We start from the raw sequence: 20,942 nt of genomic DNA on the forward strand, positions 1-20,942 counted from the left end.
CTGCCTCACTTCTTTGAAATCTCTTCTCAGTTGTCACTTTGTCACAGTGCCTTCCCTAACTACTCTAGAATATATCGGTTTCCCCTATCTTTCTCTATCTCCCATACCCTACTTGTTTTTCATCAGAGTGCAACCACCTGACTTTATTTAAATCTATTTGTTGTTTGTCTCCCTCTACTAGGGTGTGAGGAACCTGAGAGCAGGGTCTTTGTTTCGGTCACTCAGCTTTCTGAGTAAGGTGAGTTGTACTCTGAAGCACTCATCCTGCTTGACCAGCAGCAGTGACCTTGGTATTAGCTAACCAATTATACTCATGGAAGTATTCGCACCAGACACACTCAGCGTTGCAGAATGATACAGAAACAGAAAAGAGACTTTGGCAGAACAGCATCAGGTGTGTCACCAGCAGGAATTCTCATAAAAGTCCAGGACCCTATATCCTAGCCTTTCAGGTGACAGCTCAGGAGTAGGGAAAGAAATCACATTGGTGGGTATATGTGCCATCCTTGCTTAGAAAGCCCAAACCCCATAATATTTCCTGTATCCATTCCATGAGAGTATCTTCCAGTAATCCACAAGAAAAAGTGCTTCCAATTATAAGATCGATACCCTTAGGTAAGCTCCAAAGCTATAACTTACCACCAGGTATTTATAGTTTGTTTTCTGTCCTCCCAGTGTGGATGTTATTTATCAATCAGGTCTCATTTTGCAATAAATCATGTTGACTGTGGAAACCATGGAGGCATAGTGGTGAAGTGCTATGGCTGTTTGAATCCACCAGGCACTCCTTGGAAACTCTATGGGGCGGTTTTACTCTGTCCTATAGGGACGCTATGAGTTGGAATCAGCTCGACAGCAACGGGTTTGGGTTTTTGGTAATGCTGACTATAAAAAAACTAGCATTTCACATTTTCAAGGAAACAGCGTTAAAAGGTTAACCCAAGGTCACTTTCTGATGGAGAGTGAAAAAGAATTTTGTCAATTCTTTTTTTTTTTTAATTTTTATTGTGCTGTAAGTGAAAGTTTACAAATCAAGTCAGTCTCTCACACAAAAACTTACATACACCTTGCTACACACTCCCAATTGCTCTCTCCCCAGTGAGACAGCCCGGTCCCTCCCTCCACTTTCCCTTTTCGTGTCCGTTACACCAGCTTCTAACCCCCTCTACCCTCTCATCTCCCCTCCAGGGAGGAGATGCCAACATAGTCTCAAGTGTCCACCTGATCCAAGAAGTTCACTCCTCCCCAGCATCCCTCTCCAACCCATTGTCCAGTCCAATCCATGTCTGAAGAGTTGGCTTCGGGAATGGTTCCTGTCCTGGGCCTACAGAAGGTCTGAAGTCCATAACCACCGGGGTCCTTCTAGCCTCAGCCAGACCATTAAGTCTGGTGTTTCTACAAGAATTTGGGGTCTGCATCCCACTGCTCTCCTGTTCCCTCAGGGATTCTCTGTTGTGTTCCCTGTCAGGGCAGTCATAGGTTGTAGCCAGGCACCATCTAGTCCTTCTGGTCTCAAGCTGATGTAGTCTGGTTTATGTGGCCCTTTCTGTCTCTTGGGCTTGTAATTACCTTGTATCCTTGGTGTTCTTCATTCTCCTTTGATCCAGGTGGGTCGAGACCAATTGATGCATCTTAGATGGCCGCTTGCTAGCGTTTAAGATCCCAGACACCTCTCTCCAAGGTGGAATGCAGAATGTTTTCTAAATAGATTTTATTATGCCAATTGACTTAGATGTCCCCAAACCCCCGCCCCTGCTATGCTGGCCTTCGAAGCATTCAGTTTATCCAGGAAACTTCTTTGCTTTTTGTTTAGTCCAGTTGTGCTGGCGTCACCTGTATTGTGTGTTGTCTTTCTCATCACCTAAAGTAGTTCTTGTCTACTATCTAATTAGTGAATACCCCTCTCCCACCCTCCCTCCTTCCCGATCAATTCTTCATTATACTGAGGTATATATTTGTTGATAAATAAATGAACAGATTAATTAATTAATTAATGAGGAAGATACCAGAGGGGGAAACTTCAAAGTCATGGTTAAGAACAAGAAAAAACAGATCACGGCTTGGGATAAAATATTTGCAGAACATATATCTGATATAGAACTTGTGTTCACAAGATATAAACCTTTACAGCTAAATAATAAGAATCCAAATAACCCAATTTTAAAAATGAAAAAAGGATTTGAAAAGGCACATGAATAGATGCTCAATATCACTAGCCATTAAAAAAAATAGGGAAATGCAAATTCAAACCACAGTGGATGCTTCCATACAACTACTGTCGTTGTTGTTAGGTGCTGCCCCGTTGGTTCCAACTCATAACGATCCTATAGGACAGAATAGAACTGTACCATAGGGTTTCCAAGCAGTGGCTTGTGGATTCGAACTGCTGACCTTTTGGTTAGAAGCTGAGCCCTTAACAACTGTGCCACCAGGGCTCCAGTCACAACCACTAAAATGATTAAAACTAAAAAGACCCACATTGCCAAGTTTTAGCAAGGATAAGGAGAAACTGAAACTCTCATACATTGTTGGTGGGAATGCAAAATAGTATAGCTACTTTGTAACATAGTTTGGTGGTGTCTTATAATGTTAAACGTGCATTTGCTATATGACCCAACTCAAGTATTTACCTAAAAGAATTGAAAATATTTGTCCACACAAACACTTGTATACAAATGTTCTAAGCAGCTTTGTTCATAATAGCTCCAAACTGGAAACAACCTAAATGTCTATCTATTGGTGAATGGATGAACACATGAGATTTATCTGTACAATGGAATATTACTCAACAAGAAAAAGGAACAAATAATCGGTACATTCAATCACTTGAGTTAAAAAATATCATGCCAATTGAGAGAAGCTAGACCCAGAAGGCTATATACCTATGATGTCTTTTATATGACGTTTTGGAAAAGGCAACACAATAGTGACAGAAGCAGTTCAATGGCTACAGGACATGGGATGGTGGAGAGGATTAACTTGTAAGGGTGCTCAAGGAAGCTCTTTGTGGTGATGGAAATGTGTGTACATTTACTGTTAGAAACCTAACTTTAGGAAGATACGGGGGGTAAGGCAGTAACAGATCATGTTCCTGTAAGTAGTTTACAATTTGTTTGGTGAATAAATATAAAGTAGAATGTATGAACTTCATATGAATTTGAAAACAGACTAACACAAGAACAGAAACTGTTCTTAAGAAAATTCTGTTGGCTCTCTGGTTATAGGGATTTTGCTATAATGGATAATTTTTGGTCAAAAATCGCTTTTGCTGCTTACTGCCCAACTAATTTTTACTCCTTACAGATATGGACTTTTGGATGATGTAAAAGGAGGAAACAAGAGGATCTGGATTCTTTGCACTTTTATTTGCTGATCATCAAATAAATGTTTCCTTACTTTAAAACATTTCCTACATACTGTGAACTGAGGAATATACTCTCACACTATTTCCTTTAATATTAAGTATTTTTTCTGAGTACAGTTTATGTCATTTGTTGGTTCTGATGGTTTACAACTAATTTTAATCTAATGAAATACATTTCAATTAGATTTAAGTGAGAAAAGTGTGAAGTAAATAGCAAATCTAGGGATATAAAATTCTGTATTTCTGGCCCAGGGAGGCACTCGAAATGTGTTCAGCAATCACAGTGGAATCAATAAGATTTCCACCATCATTAATTTTATTTTTATTTTAATTCATTTTGCCTGACATATGGTTTCTCAGAAAGAAGATGCAATAAAAAGTTCAATTCTTTCCATCTTGAACTAATGATTTTATTACTTATGATCAAATATTTACTGTATTATACTATAGTAAAGAAACAAAATTAGGAATGGGAAAGCTTTGCATTAATAGCTACTCTGTATTATATTAATATGTGGGTTTGCCCCAGAGGAAAAGATTAAAACATGATGCATCGTAGAAATATACTTAAGCTTTTCCAATTAAATAATCAAACATTATTTACTACTTACTAAATCTAGGAGTGTACTCATTAATCAAATTAAACTTTATAAGATTGGAACATTTTATTGAAGGATACCGTAATAGAGAAAATTACAGTAGTCATAAGTGTAGGTAGATGAATTTTCAGAAATTTACCATGCTCATAGCTCATAACTAGCACCCAGATCAAGGAACATAACACCTCCAGCACCTGAAAACTGCCTCCAAACCCATTCGAATCAGTGCACTTATCCAGAAGAAAGTCACTTCCCTGACTTCATAGAGCATAGATTAGTTTTCCCTGTTTTTGAACTTTATACAAATAGAATCATTTAGCACAGCTTCTTTGCTCATTATTGTTTGTGATATTCTTATTGTGTGCAGTTGTATTTATTTGCTATTTATATTCTGGGGAAATATAACACACTTTATTCATTCTGCTGTTGATGATCTAGTTTTGTACAATTAAGGATAGTTCTACTAAGAACCTTATTGTCCTTATCTTTTAATGAACAGGTGCATAAATTTATGTTGAGTATGAAATTGCTGGGTTGTAGGGTTTACATACGTTCATTTTGAATAAAGACTGCCAAAGCGGTTCTCACAATAATTTTATAAATTTACATTTCTAACAGCAGTGTACCATATTTTCATGCAAATAATGTATACCTTCTACATTTGTTTGCCAACCTTGCCCTCCCCACTCAAGGTATTTTTGTAAGTGTGCTATGCTAATATTTTTTACAAGAACATGTAAAAAAAATGGCGCAGTGGTTTCCTATGAAAATACCTCGTGGATGGAGGGTGCAGTTGGCAAACAAATGTAGAAAATACACATTATTTGGGTAAAAATTTGGTATAAGAGTTCTGGTTGCTCTGTCTCATTCCCGAAAATGAAGATGACTTGAAGCATTTACCGACAAAGGTGAAATACCTCAGCCTTCAGGATAGATTACATGTGAACGTAAAGAAAACAAAAGTCCTCACAAATGGACCAATAAACAACATCATGATAAATGAAGAAAAAAATGTAATTATTACTATTTCATTCTAATTGGATTAACAATAAATGTCTGTGGAAGCAGCAGTTAAGAAACTAAAGAACGTTTTACATTGGGCAAATCTGCTGAAAAAGACTTGAAGCACTTACTGATGAAGATCAAAGACCACAGCCTTCAGTATGTATCACACCTCAACATAAAACAAAAATCCTCACAACTGGACCAATAAACAACACCGTGATAAATGGAGAAAAGAATGAAGTTGTCAAAGATTTCATTTCACTTGGATCCATAATCAATGTCCATGGAAGCAGCAGTCAAGAAATCAAATGATGTATTGTGTTGGGCAAATCTGCTGCAAATCTTCAAAGTGTTAGAAAGCAAAGATGTCGCTTTGAGGACTAAGGTGTGCCTGGCCCAAGCCTTGGTATTTTCAATCGCCTTACATGCATGCAAAAGCTGGACAATGGAAAAAGAAGACAGAAGAAGAATTGATACATTTGTACTATGGTATTTTTTTTTTTTTTATTGGTGAAGAATACGGAATATACTATGGACTGCCAAAAGAACAAACAAATCTGTCTTGGAAGAAGTACAGCCAGAATGCACCTTACAAGTGAGGACGATGAGACTTCTCACAGACTTTGGACATGTTATCAGGAGGTACCAGTCCCTGGAGAAGGACATAATCCTTGGTAAAACAGAAGATCAGTGAAAAAAAAGGAAGGCCCTCAATGAAATGGATTGACATAGTGGCTGCAACGGTGGGCTTCAACATAGCAACAATTGTGAGGATGGTGCAGGGCTGGGCAGTGTTTCATTCTGTTGTACATAGGGTTGCTATGAGTCAGAATTGACTCTATGGTACCTAAAAACAACACAAAAAAGTTCTAAAAAACAAAGATGTCGCTTTGATGACTAAAGTGCACCTGAGCCAAGCCACAGTTTTTTCGATTGACTCATATGTATGTGAAAGCTGGACAATGAAGAAAGAAGACAGATGAAGAATTGGTGTATTTGAATTGTGGTGTTGGCAAAGGATATTGAACGTACCATGGACTTCTAGCAGAATGAACGAATCAGCCTTAAAGATGTACAACTAGAATATTTCTTAAAATTTGATGATGAGACTTTGTTTTGCTTACTTGAAACACATCCTCGGGAAAGACCAGTCACTAGAAAAAGACATCACATTTGCTAAATAGAGGGTCAGTAAAAGGGGAAAATCCTCAAGGAGATGTATTGACACAATAGCCTCAATAGTGGGATCAGACACATCAAATCTCTTGAATATGGCGCAGGATCAGACAATGTCTCATTCTGTTATGCATACGGTTGTCATAAGTCAGAGCTCACTTGATGGCAACTAACAACAGCAATAATAAAGTTGAATACACATTTTTATTCTTATTGGCCACTTGGGTATCTTCTTTCACGAAATATTTGAGGTCTTTTTTGTCCATTTTCTATTGAGACTTCTTTATCTTACTTTTCTCTTTCTTTATTTTAACTTACTGATTTCAGGAGTTCTGAATATAAGCCCTTTGTAAAAAAAAAAAAAAAAAAAAAAAACCTGCTGCTGTCGAGTCAATTTGGGCTGATAGAAACACTAATTATGTATTGCAAATATTTTCTCTCGCTTTCTAAGATTTTATGTTTCACAGAATGTTCAAAAATTTCATTTTTTTCTTTGTTAGAATATCATTCTATGGTTAAATAGCTCATTACTTAACAACTGTTAGTTCATTTTCAGACCTACGTGTGGTATAAACAAAACTGTACTGTGTTCTTCATTGATAAAATTTTTACCATATAGGACTATCCACAAAGGATATTTAATATTTAAAAATAATAATGGTGACCACTTATTCTGTTCCTTTCTATACATTCTCAATTAATATTCAAAATATCCCTATGAGATAGGCAACGCATCCTTATTTTATACATTGTGACCTTGAGGCTTAGGATGTTAATTTCCCCCCAAATAACAGAACTATGTTTTAAACCCCAGTGCCTTTGACTCAGAAGACCTTTCACTTAGCTGCTATACTGCATGGTATTTGAAAAACTTTTAAAATAAATACATTCGCAGAAGAAAAATGGCATATTGTTGAAATTTAGTGAAAGGGATATCAGAAGAGATAATTTTGAGTGATTTTGATTTTGTTATGTAACAGATGAATGGGATTAAGATTTTAGTTCTAGCTCTATCTCTAATTATGTATCTTACTGAAGATTTCTTAATTATTATGTCTCAGTGTTCTTATATGTAAAATTGAGCTAATAATATAAACTCTGTGAATTTCACAAATTGGAAAATATAGATACGGATTTGTTTTTAAAGTTTAAAATATGGGAAGTGTAGTGCAGTGATTTGCTTTTATGTGGTCTTTCTAGCCAAGGCTTTGTAATTCCTGGAAGATGATTGGCTGGAACTATGCAAATAAGGTGTGTAAAACTCTTGCAGTGGACCTGGGTAGCATGGCAAGAGCTGGCAGCAGATGCTTAGAAGGGCCCTGCTACAGAGTCCAGGGATCTTCCAGAAAGCTGAGAAGCCCAGTAAGGTCTAGCAGCAGAGCAGAAGCAGGCCCCCCAAGCAAAGTAATTGTAGCCGGAAGCAGCGGTGACATAAACACAGTATCTGCCCTGAACCACAGCATGCCTGCCCAGTGACAAAAGAATGCACATGGGTAATTTGGAAAAGGATAAGTGGTTCTCCTTTGGAAATTTGTTGTTATCGTTAATGTTTGTATTCTGTGAATAATAATAATGGCTTTCACTTTGCCAAAATTGTGTTAAGTATCTCGTGTGTCCGGCCAGCTTGATCATGGATAAATGTAGCACCCATGAAATGGTTGATGCCAGTGGGTATATAAGTCTCATTTGTAGCACTCTTATGGCTGCCTGGAAGTTTGAGGCACAGCCTGTCTACAGGTGCAATGTAGATAGACAGATTTGTACATACAGAATAAACGGCACTTGAAAAAATAAAAATGTGAGTAAATTCAAATAACCATTGACCATATGAAACAATAATAATAGTGTAATAATGTCTTTTTGGTTTTAAAATATATGTAATATTATTACAAAATTTTATGTAATGATATATTTGTAATATTTAAATAACTGAAAAGGTAGGAGGAATAAAATGTGCCACTATCTTTGTATTATCTGACAAGTAGTAAAAGTACTGGTAAATAGTAGCCTCTAACAAGGATTTTTTTTAACAAGGATACACGATGTCATCTCTAGTGTAACTGCTGAAAATTATAACGGTGCATGAGTGGTTAGCAAAAAGTTTCTTTAATGTGTCATAGATTAACTATTTTCAGCTTTGTGGGCAATAGTCTCTATTGTAGCCATCCAACTGTGACAGTGCAATGTGCAATTATCATAGACAATATGTAAATAATGGGTGGCTACGTTAGACCAAGGAAGAAAGGAGAGAAATAAGAATAATTTTCAGATGTTTTAAATGGAAAAAAAAAGGTAAGGTGATAAAACTTCAAATATTTTAGCATTACAGTAACTGTAAAGGGACCAAATGTTCCAATTAAAATACTAAGAGTGCTAGATTGTATCAACAAAAAACTAACAAGTGGTATAAATTACATATAAAGACCAGAAAAGTTGAAAGTAAAATGGTGGAAAAATCATTCTGTGCAAACATTAGTAAAAAGAAAGCTTGGTTATACTAGTAACAGACAATGCAGACTTTAAAGCAAAAACTATTACTAAAAACAAACAAACAAACAAACAAAAAAGTTGCTGTAAGTCAGCAACCCCATATGTGTCAGAGTAGAACTGTGCTTCATAGGATTTTCAATAACTGACTGTTCAGAAGTAGGTCCTCAGGCCTTTCTTCCAAAGTGCCTCTGGGTGGGCGTGAACCACCAATCTTTTGGTTAGTAGGCAAGTACTTAAGTGTCTGTGCAACCCAGGAATGTCTTATTAAAAAAAGAGGTATTATCATGATGAAAGACACAATCCACCGGGACTGTATAACAGTCCTGAATTTGTATGCATATCCTTCGGACATGTAAAACAAAACTGAGAGAACCAAAAGGAGAAATAGACAAATTCATGATTATAGGAAAATTTAACATACTTGTCTCGGAAACTAATACAACAAACAGAAAAAATAATCAGTTTTTATACATACAGAAGTTGAGACAAACATGATTGGCTAATTTTCCCGTGTGTAAAAACACTGCTAGACTATAGCAGCTAACACTTGCATTATACATGGTATACTCAAGTGCATATGGAACACGTACCAAAATTATATATATGCTGGACTGTATGGGAAATCACAGCAAAATTTCCAAGTTTTAAAAATACAGAGAATGATCTCTGGTCTAAGTAAAATTAACTTAGAAATCAAAAATGAAAATATACACCTTAGACTTAGAGACACAAACTAAAACTCAAAGGATGGAAAAAAATATATCAAGCAAACAATAAGCAAAAAAGGAGTAGCAATATTAATTTCTGACAAAATAGACTTTAGACTTAAATCCACCACAAAGGATAAAGAAGGACACTATATGATGATAAAAGGGACAGTTGATCAGGAGGACATAACCATATTAAATATTTATGCACCCAATGACAGGGCTGCAAGATACATAAATCAAATTTTAACAGAATTGAAAAGTGAGATAGACACCTCCACAATTATAGTAGGAGACTTCAACACACCACTATCGGAGAAAGACAGGACATCCAGTAAGAAGCTCAATAGAGACACGGAAAACCTAATCGCTACAATCAACCAACTTGACCTCATTGACTTATACAGAACTCTCCACCCAACTGCTACAAACTATACTTTTTTTTCTAGCGCACATGGAACATTCTCTAGAATAGACCACATATTAGGTCATAAAAGAAACCTTTGCAGAGTCCAAAACATCGAAATATTACAAAGCATCTTCTCAGACCACAAGGCAATAAAACTAGAAATCAATAACAGAAAAACTAGGGAAAAGAAATCAAATACTTGGAAAATGAACAATACCCTCCTGAAAAAAGACTGGGTTATAGAAGACATCAAGGAGGGAATAAGGAAATTCATAGAATGCAACGAGAATGAAAATTCTTCCTATCAAAACGTCTGGGACACAGCAAAAGCAGTGCTCAGAGGTCAATTTATATCGATAAATGCACACATACAAAAAGAAGAAAGAGCCAAAAGCAGAGAAGTGTCCCTACAACTTGAACAAATAGAAAGTGAGCAACAAAAGAATCCATCAGGCACCAGAAGAAAACAAATAATAAAAATTAGAGCTGAACTAAATGAATTAGAGAACAGAAAAACAATTGAAAGAATTAACAAAGCCAAAAGCTGGTTCTTTGAAAAAATTAACAAAATTGATAAACCATTGGCTAGACTGACTAAAGAAATACGGGAAAGGAAACAAATAACCCGAATAAGAAACGAGAAGGGCCACATCACAACAGACCCAACTGAAATTAAAAGAATCATATCAGATTATTACAAAAAATTGTACTCTAACAAATTTGCAAACCTAGAAGAAATGGATGAATTCCTGGAAAAACACTACCTACCTAAACTAACACATTCAGAAGTAGAACAACTAAATAGACCCATAACAAAAAAAAGAGATTGAAACGGTAAACAAAAAACTCCCAACAAAAAAAAGCCCTGGCCCGGACGGCTTCACTGCGGAGTTCTACCAAACTTTCAGAGAAGAGTTAACACCACTACTACTGAAGGTATTTCAAAGCATAGAAAATGACGGAATACTACCCAACTCATTCTATGAAGCCACCATCTCCCTGATACCAAAACCAGGTAAAGACATTACAAAAAAAGAAAATTTTAGACCTATATCCCTCATGAACATAGATGCAAAAATCCTCAACAAAATTCTAGCCAATAGAATCCAACAACACATCAAAAAAATAATCCACCATGATCAAGTGGGATTTATACCAGGTATGCAAGGCTGGTTTAATATCAGAAAAACCATTAATGTAATCCATCACATAAATAAAACAAAAGACAAAAACCACATGATCTTATCAATTGATGCAGAAAAGGCATTTGACAAAGTCCAACAACCATTTATGATAAAAACTCTTACCAAAATAGGAATTGAAGGAAAATTCCTCAACATAATGAAGGGCATCTGTGCAAAGCCAACAGCCAATATCACTCTAAATGGAGAGAACCTGAAAGCATTTCCCTTGAGAACGGGAACCAGACAAGGATGCCCTTTATCACCGCTCTTATTCAACATCGTACTTGAAGTCCTAGCCAGGGCAATTAGGCTAGACAAAGAAATAAAGAGTATCTGGATTGGCAAGGAGGAAGTAAAGTTATCACTATTTGCAGATGACATGATCTTATACACAGAAAACCCTAAGGAATCCTTCAGAAAACTACTGAAACTAATAGAAGAGTTTGGCAGAGTCTCAGGTTATAAAATAAACATACAAAAATCACTTGGATTCCTCTACATCAACAAAAAGAACAGCAAAGAGGAAATAACCAAATCAATACCATTCACAGTAGCCCCCAAGAAGATAAAATACTTAGGAATAAGTCTTACCAAAGGTGTAAAAGACCTATACAAAGAAAACTACAAAGCTCTAATACGAGAAATTAAAAAGGACATACTCAAGTGGAAAAACATACCTTGCTCATGGATAGGAAGACTTAACATAGTAAAAATGTCTATTCTACCAGAAGCCATCTATACATATAACGCACTTCCGATCCAAATTCCAATGTCATATTTTAAGGGGATAGAGAAACAAATCACCAATTTCATATGGAAGGGAAAGAAGCCCCAGATAAGCAAAGCATTACTGAAAAAGAAGAAAGTGGGAGGCCTCACTCTACCTGATTTCAGAACCTATTATACAGCCACAGTAGTTGAAACAGCCTGGTACTGGTACAACAACAGGCACAGAGACCAATGGAACAGAATTGAGAACCCAGATATAAATCCATCCACGTATGAGCAGCTGATATTTGACAAAGGACCAGTGTCAGTTAATTGGGGAAAAGGTAGTCTTTTTAACAAATGGTGCAGGCATAACTGGATATCCATTTGCAAAAGAATGAAACAGGACCCATACCTCACACCATGCACAAAAACTAACTCCAAGTGGATCAAAGACCTAAACATAAAGACTAAAACAATAAAGATCATGGAAGAAAAAATAGGGACAACATTAGGAGCCCCAATACAAGGCATAAGCAGAATACAAAACATTACCAAAAATGATGAAGAGAAACCAGATAACTGGGAGCTCCTAAAAATCAAACACCTATGCTCATCTAAAGACTTCACCAAAAGAGTAAAAAGACCACCTACAGACTGGGAAAGAATTTTCAGCTATGACATCTCAGACCAGCGCCTGATCTCTAAAATCTATATGATTCTGTCAAAACTCAACCACAAAAAGACAAACAACCCAATCAAAAAGTGGGCAAAGGATATGAACACACATTTCACTAAAGAAGATATTCAGGCAGCCAACAGATACATGAGAAAATGCTCTCGATCATTAGCCATTAGAGAAATGCAAATTAAAACTACGATGAGATTCCATCTCACACCAACAAGGCTGGCATTAATCCAAAAAACACAAAATAATAAATGTTGGAGAGGCTGCGGAGAGATTGGAACTCTTATACACTGCTGGTGGGAATGTAAAATGGTACAACCACTTTGGAAATCTATCTGGCGTTATCTTAAACAGTTAGAAACAGAACTACCATACAACCCAGAAATCCCACTCCCCGGAATATACCCTAGAGATACAAGAGCCTTCACAGAAACAGATATATGCACACCCATGTTTATTGCAGCTCTGTTTACAATAGCAAAAAGCTGGAAGCAACCAAGGTGCCCATCAACGGATGAATGGGTAAATAAATTGTGGTATATTCACACAATGGAATACTACGTATCGATAAAGAACAGTGAGGAATCTGTGAAACATTTCATAACATGGAGGAACCTGGAAGGCATTATGCTGAGCGAAATTAGAGGCAAAAGGACAAATGTTGTATAAGACCACTATTATAAGATCTTGAGAAATAGTAAAAACTGAGAAGAACACATACTTTTGTGGTTACGAAGGGGGGAGGGAGGGAGGGAGGGAGAGGGTTTTTTATTGATTAATCAGTAGATAAGAACTGCTTTGGGTGAAGGGAAAGACAACACTCAATACATGGAAGGTCAGCTCAATTGGACTGGACCAAAAGCAAAGAAGTTTCCGGGATAAAATGAATGCTTCAAAGGTCAGCGGAGCAGGGGCGGGGGTCTGGGGAACATGGTTTGAGGGGACTTCTAAGTCAATTGACAAAGTGATTCTATTGTGAAAACATTCTGCATCCCACTTTGAAATGTGGCGTCTGGGGTCTTAAATGCTAACAAGCGGCCATCTAAGATGCATCAATTGGTCTCAACCCACCTGGAGCAAAGGAAAATGAAGAACACCAAGGTCACACGACAACTAAGAGCCCAAGAGACAGAAAGGGCCACATGAATCAGAGACCTACATCATCCTGAGACCAGAAGAACTAGTTGGTGCCCGGCCACAATCGATGACTGCCCTGACAGGAAGCACAACAGAGAACTCCTGAGGGAACAGGACAACAGTGGGATGCAGACCCCAAATTCTCATAAAAAGACCATACTTAATGGTCTGACTGAGACTAGAGGAATCCTGGCGGCCATTCTCCCCAGACCTTCTGTTGGCACAGGACAGGAACCATCCCCAAAGACAACTCATCAGACATGAAAGGGACTGGTCAGCGGGTGGGAGAGAGATGCTGATGAAGAGTGAGCTAATTATATCAGGTGGTCACTTGAGAGTGTGTTGGCAACTCTTGTCTGGAGGGCGGAGGGGAGGATAGAGAGAGAGGGAAGCTGGCAAAATTGTCACGAAAGGAGAGACTGAAAGGGCTGACTCAATAGGGGGAGAGCAAGTGGGAGTACGGAGTAAGATGTATGTAAACTTATATGTGACAGGCTGATTGGATTTTTACACATTCACTTGAAGCTTAATAAGAGTTAAAAAATTTGATATTAAAAAAATGAAAATATATTGAAAGGTTTCTAAATTATTAAGAAATAAACAACACTTTTTAAATAAGCCATGTGTCAAAGGAGGAATTATAATAAAAACATAAAATGTTTAAAAATAAAGGTAGTAAAAATATGACATACCAAAGCTTGTGGGATTCAGTTAAAGCAGTGATCGGAAGGAAATTTATAGTCTTAAATGTATGCCAACTACCTGGACACCTGAGATGAATCCATACGAGAAAAGTGAATAGACTCCTGGCTCACATACCCAGTAACAGCTCTAACCACCTGGTGACAGGACATTAGAGCATCAAAGGAGCTCAACCAGCCTATTTTGGGCATATAAAAACAAGTCAAAGCCAGAAGCTAGGACACTGTAAGCAAACATAAAATAATCAAATAACTTTTAGATGGCTCGGAGGAAACATTCAATATCAAATCACATAAAGAAGCAGACCATGATCACTTCAACAAGCTCTCAAAACAAAGAATCAAGGAATCTTCCAGACGAAGATATATTCCTGGAATTACCAAAGGTAGAACACAAAAGATTAATATACAGAACTCTTACGAGATCAGGAAGGAAATCAGGCAAAAAGCAGAACAAGCCAAGGAACCACAGGTAAAGCAGAGGAGGAAATTAAGATGGTTATTCAAGGTCATTATGACAAATTTAATAGGCTGCAAGAATCCATACAGAGACAACAAACAGAAATCGAGAAGATTTACAATAAAATTTCAGAAGTGCACAACTCAGTAGAAAGTCAGAGGAGCAGAATTGAGGATCTGGAAGTTAGAATCAGTGAAACTGAAGATAAAAAACTTGGCATCAATATATTCAAAGAAAAATCAGATAAAAGAATTAAAAAAATGAAGAAACCCTAAGAATCATATGGGACTCTATCAAGAGAAATAAAGGCCTAGTGATTGGAGTACTAGAACAGGGAGGGAGAACACAAAATACAGAGAGAATTGTTGAAGATTTGTTGGCAGAAAACTTCCCTGATATAGTGAAAGATGAGAAGATACCTATCTAAGATGCTCATCGAACTCCACATGAGGTAGCTTTTAAAAGAAAGTCACCAAGATATATTATAATCAAACTTGCCAAAATCAAAGATAAAGAGAAAATTTTAAGAATGCTAAGGAAAAATGAAAAGTCACCTACAAACTAAAGTCGGTAAGAATAAGCTCAGACCACTCAGCAGAAATCATGCAGGCAAGAAAGCAATGGGATGACATATACAAAGCCTTGAAGGAAAAAAATTGCCAGCCAAGAATTGTATATTCAGCAAAATTTTCTCTCAAATATGAAGGGAAAATTAGGACATTTCCAGATAAAAAGAGGTTCAGGGAATTTGCAGAAACCAAACCAAAACTACAACAAATACTAAAGGGAGACCTCTGGTTAGAAAACGAATAACATCAGATTTCAACCCAAGACTAGAACAGGCAACAGAGCAACCGGATATCAAACCAGATAGGGAAATCACAAAAATAAATCAAGATAAAAAACATGCAAAACAGGGAAACAGAGATGTCATTATATAAAAGATGACAATATTAAATCAATAAAGAGAGACTAAAAAATGTAGTCATATATCTTTCATAGAGAGAGGAAATCAAGGCCATATAAAGAGATGAAAGTTTGGTTTAAACTTGGAAAAATAGAGACAAGTATTACGGAAACCACAAAGGATACTACCGATCCTATACATCAAAATAAAATACAACAAAAACATAAAGACTCAGCAAAAACAAAATTAACAACAATGAAAAAGAGGAAAAGGCACTATATAAAGAAAAACTATCAACACAAAAAGTTACATGGAAAAAAGAAACTGTCAACAACACCCCAAAAAAGACATCAAAATGACAGAACTAAACTCACACCTACCCATAATTACACTGAATGTAAACGGACTAAATGCACCAATAAAGAGACAGAGAGTGGAAAAACAGATTAAAAAAACATGATCCGTCTATATACTGTCTACAAGAGACACACTTTAGACTTAAAGAAACAAACAAACTAAAACTCCAAGGATAGGAAAAAAACATATCAAGCAAACAACAATAAAAAAAGAGCAGGAATGGCAATATTAGTTTCTGACAAAATAGACTTTAAAGTTACATCCACCACAGAGGATAAGGAAGGACACTATACAATGATTAAAGGGACAATATAGCAGCAGGATATAAACATAATAAATATTTACACATCCAATAATAGGGCTTCAAAATACATAAAACATACTTTAACAGCATTGAAAAGCGAAATAGACAGCTCCACGATAATAGTAGGAGACTTCAACACACCACTTTTGGTGAAGGACAGGACATCCTGGGAGAAGCTCAATAAAGACATGGAAGATCTAAATGCCACAGTCAACCAACTTGACCTCATAGGCATATACAGAACACTCCACCCAACAGCAGCGAAGTACACTTTCTTTTCCAATGCACATGGAACATTATTCAGAACAGACTACATATTACATCATAAAGCAAGCCTTAACAGAATCCAAAACATTGAAATATTGCAAAGCATCTTCTCTGACCATAAGGCCATAAAAGTAGAAATCAATAACAGAAAAAGTAGGGAAAAGAAATCAAACATATGGAAACTGAACAACACCTTGTTCAAAAACTACTGGGTTAAGAAAGAAATCAAGGACAGAGTAAAGAAATTCACAGAGTCCAATGAGAATGAGAACACTTCTTATCAGAACCTTTGGGACACAGCTATAGCAGTGCTCAGAGGTCAGTTTATATCAATAAATGCACACATACAAAAAGAAGAAAGGGACAAAATCAAAGAATTATCCCTACAGCTAGAACAAATAGAGAGCAACAAAAGAAACCCTCAGGCACCAGAAGAAAGCAAATAATAAAAATTAGAGCAGAATTAAATGAAATAGAGAACAGAAAAACAATTGAAAGAGTTAACAAGACCAAAAGCTGGTTGTTTGGAAATATCAACAAAATCGATAAACCATTGGCCAAAGTGACCAAAGAAAAACAGGAGAGGAAGCAAATAATGAGATGGTCGATATCACAACAGACCCAACTGAAATTAAAAGAATCATATCAGATGACTATGAAAAATTGTACTCTAACAAATTTGAAAACCTAGAAGAAATGGATGAATTTCTAGAAACACACTGCCTACCTAAACTAACACAAACAAAGGTAGAACAGCTAAATAAACCCATAAGAAAAGAAGAGATTGAAAATGTCATCTAAAATCTCCCAACTAAAAAAAGCCCTGGCCCTGATGGCTTCATTGGAGAATTCTACCAAATTTTAAGAGAAGACTTAACACCACTACTATTTCAGAGCATAGGAAAGGATGAAATACACCCCCACGCATTCTGTGAAGCTAACATATCTCTGATACCAAAACCCAGTAAAGACACCACAAAAAAAGGAAATTACAGACTTATATCCCTCATGAGGAAACCCTGGTGGCATAGTGGTTAAGTGCTACGTCTGCTAACCAAATCCTATAGGGTCGCTATGAGTCGGAATCGACTCAACAGCACTGGGTTTGGGTTATCCCTCATGAACTTAGATGCAAAAATCTTCAACCAAATTCTAGCCAATAGAATTCAACAACATAAAAAAAAAAATTCACCATGACCAAGTGGGATTCACAGCAGGTATACAGGGATGGTTTAACATTAGGAAAATAGTCAATGTAATCCATCATATAAATAAAACAAAAGAACCACATGATCTTCTCAACTGATGCAGGAAAGGCATTTCACAAAGTCCAACACCGATTGATGATAAAAACTCTTGGCAAAACAGGAATAGAAGGAAAATTCCTCAACATAATAAAGGACATCTATAAAAAAGCCAACAGCCAACATCATCCTAAATGGAGAAAGTCTGAAAGCATTCCCCTTGAGAACAGGAACCAGACAAGGATGCCCTTTATCACCACTCTTATTCAACAGTGTGCTGGAGGTCCTAGCCAGAGCAATTGGGCTAGATAAAGAAATAAAGGTTATCCAGATTGGTAAGGAAGAAGTAAAATATCTCTATTTGCAGATGACATGATCTTATACACAGAAAACCCTAAAGAATCCACAAGAAAACTACTGAAACTAGTAGAAGAGTTCAGGAGGGTATCATGATACAAGATAAACACACAAAAATCAGTTGATTCCTCTACACCAACAAAGGGAACGTCGAAGAGGAAATCACCAAATTAATACCATTTACAATAGCCCCCAAGAAGATAAAATACTTAGGAATAAATCTAACCAGGGATGTAAAAGACCTATACAGAGAAAACTACAAGACATGACTACAAGAAAGCAAAAGAGCCCAATATAATTGGAAAAACATACTTTGCTCGTGGATAGGCAGACTCAACATTGTGAAAATGTCTATTCTACCCAAAGTGATCTATAGATACAATGCAATCATGATCCAAATTCCAATGACATTTTTTAATGAGATGGAGAAACAAATCACCAACTCCGTATGGAAGGGATAAGTAAAGCGTTACTGAAAAAGAAGAACAAAGTGGGAGGCCTCACACTACCTGGTTTTAGAACCTATTGTACTGCCACAGTAGTCAAAAGAACCTTGTACTAGTACAACAACAGAAACATAGACAAATGCAACAGAATAGAGAATCCAGACAAATATCTATCCACATATGAGCAGCTTGTATTTGACAAAGGCCCAAAGTCTGTTAAATGGGGAAAAGACAGTCTCTTTAACAAACAGTGCTGGCATAACTGAATATCTACTTGTAAAAAAATGAAACAAGTCCCATACCTAATATCATGCACAAAAATGAACTCAAAATATATCAAAGACCTAAATATAAAATCTAAAACTTTAAAAATCATGGAAGAAAAAACAGGGACAATGCTAGGTGCCCTAATACATGGCATAAACAGTATACAAAACATTACTAACAATGCACAAACATCAGAAGAGAAACTAGATAACTGGGAGCTCCTAAAAATCAAACACCCATGCTCACCCAAAGACTTCACCAAAAGAGTAAAAAGACTACCTACAGACTGGGAAAAGGTTTTTGGCTACGACAAATCCGATCAATACCTGATCTCTAAAATCTACGTGATACTGCAAAAACTTAATAACAAAAAGACAAATAACTCAATTAAAAAATGGGCAAAGGATTTGAACAGGCACTTCACCAAAGAAGACATTCAGGTGGCTAACAGACACATGAAGAATTGCTCATGATCATTAGTCATCAGAAAAATGCAAATTAAAATTACAATGAGATTGCATCTCACCTCAACAAGGTTGGCATTAATCCAAAAAACACAAAATAATAAACGCTGGAGAGGTCGTGGAGAGACTGGAACACTTATACACTGCTGGTGGGATTGTAAAATGGTACAACCACTTTGGAAATTGATCTGGCTCTTCCTTAAAAAGCTAGAAATAGAACTATCATATGATCCAGCAATACCACTCCTTGGACTATATATCTTAAAAAAAAATAAGAGCCCTCACGTGAACAGATACATACACACCCATGTTCACTGCAGCAGTGTTTACAATAACAAAAAGATGGAAACAACCAAGGTGCCTGTCAATGGATGAATGGGTAAATAAATTATGGTATATTCATACAATGGAATACTATGCAACAATAAAGAACAACATTGAATCCATGAAACATCTCATATCATGGAGGAATCTGGAAGGAAGTATGCTGAGTAAAATTAGTAGCAAAAAAAAAACAAATATTGTATGAGACCTGTATTATAAGAACTCAAGAAAAAGTTTAAACACAAAAGAAAATATTCTTTGATTGTTATGAGGATGGGGGAGGGAGAGGGGTATTCACTGATTCAATAGCAGACAAGAACCAATTTAGGTCAAGGGAAAGACAACACACAATACAGGGGAGGTCAGCACAACTGGACTAAACCAAAAGCTAAGAAGTTTCCTGAATACAGCCAAATGCTTCAAAAGCCAGGGTAGCAGGGATGGGGGTCTGGTGACCATGATTTCAGTGGACGTCTAGCTCAAATGGCATAACAAAATGTATTAAGAAACTGTTTTGCATCTCACCTTGGTGAGGGATATCTGGGGTCTTAAACGCTATCTAGAGGCCATTTAAAGTGCATCAATTGGTCTCAACTCACCTGGAGCAAAGGAGAATGGACACCCAAAGACACAAAGAAAATATTAACCCAAGAGACAGGAAAAAAAAAAAAAAAAAAACCTACTGCCTTCAAGTCGATTCCGACTCATAGCGACCTAGAAAGGGCCACATAAACCAGAGATTCCATCAGCCTGAGACCAGAAGAACTAGATGTTTCCTGGCTACCACCAATGACTACCCCAACAGGGAACACAACAGAGAATCCCTGATAGAGTAGGAGAACAGTGGGATACAGCCGTCAAAATCTCATAAAAAGACCAGACTTAGTGGTCTGACTGAGACTGGAGGGACCCCAGAAGTCATGGCCCACAGACCCTCTGTTAGGCCAAGGCTGGAACCATTCCTGAAGCCAACTCTTCAGACACAGATTGGACTAGACTATAAGACAGAAAATGATCCTGTGAGGAGTGAGCTTCTCAGCTCAAGTAGACACATTAGACTGTGTAGGTAGCTCCTGCCTGGAGGTGAGATGAGAAGGCAGAGGTGGACAGGAGCTGGTTGAAGGGACAAGGGGAATACAGGCTGGAGAGGAGTAGTGTGCTGTCACATTAGGGGGAGACCAGCTAGGGTTACATAGCAAGGGGTGTATAAGTTTTCCTATGAGTGTCTGACTTGAATTGTAAACTTTCACTTAAAACACAATAAATTAAAAAAAAAAAAGTAAAGTGCTTACAGTACTTGGCATTGGTAAGTCCCAGATAAATTCTAGCTTTTGCAGTTATTACTGTATTGTCTGTGTGTTGGCAGTCATTCAAGGT

The sequence above is a fragment of the Elephas maximus genome, chromosome 13, assembly GCF_024166365.1.
Source record: "Elephas maximus indicus isolate mEleMax1 chromosome 13, mEleMax1 primary haplotype, whole genome shotgun sequence".
Classification (NCBI taxonomy): domain Eukaryota; kingdom Metazoa; phylum Chordata; class Mammalia; order Proboscidea; family Elephantidae; genus Elephas; species Elephas maximus.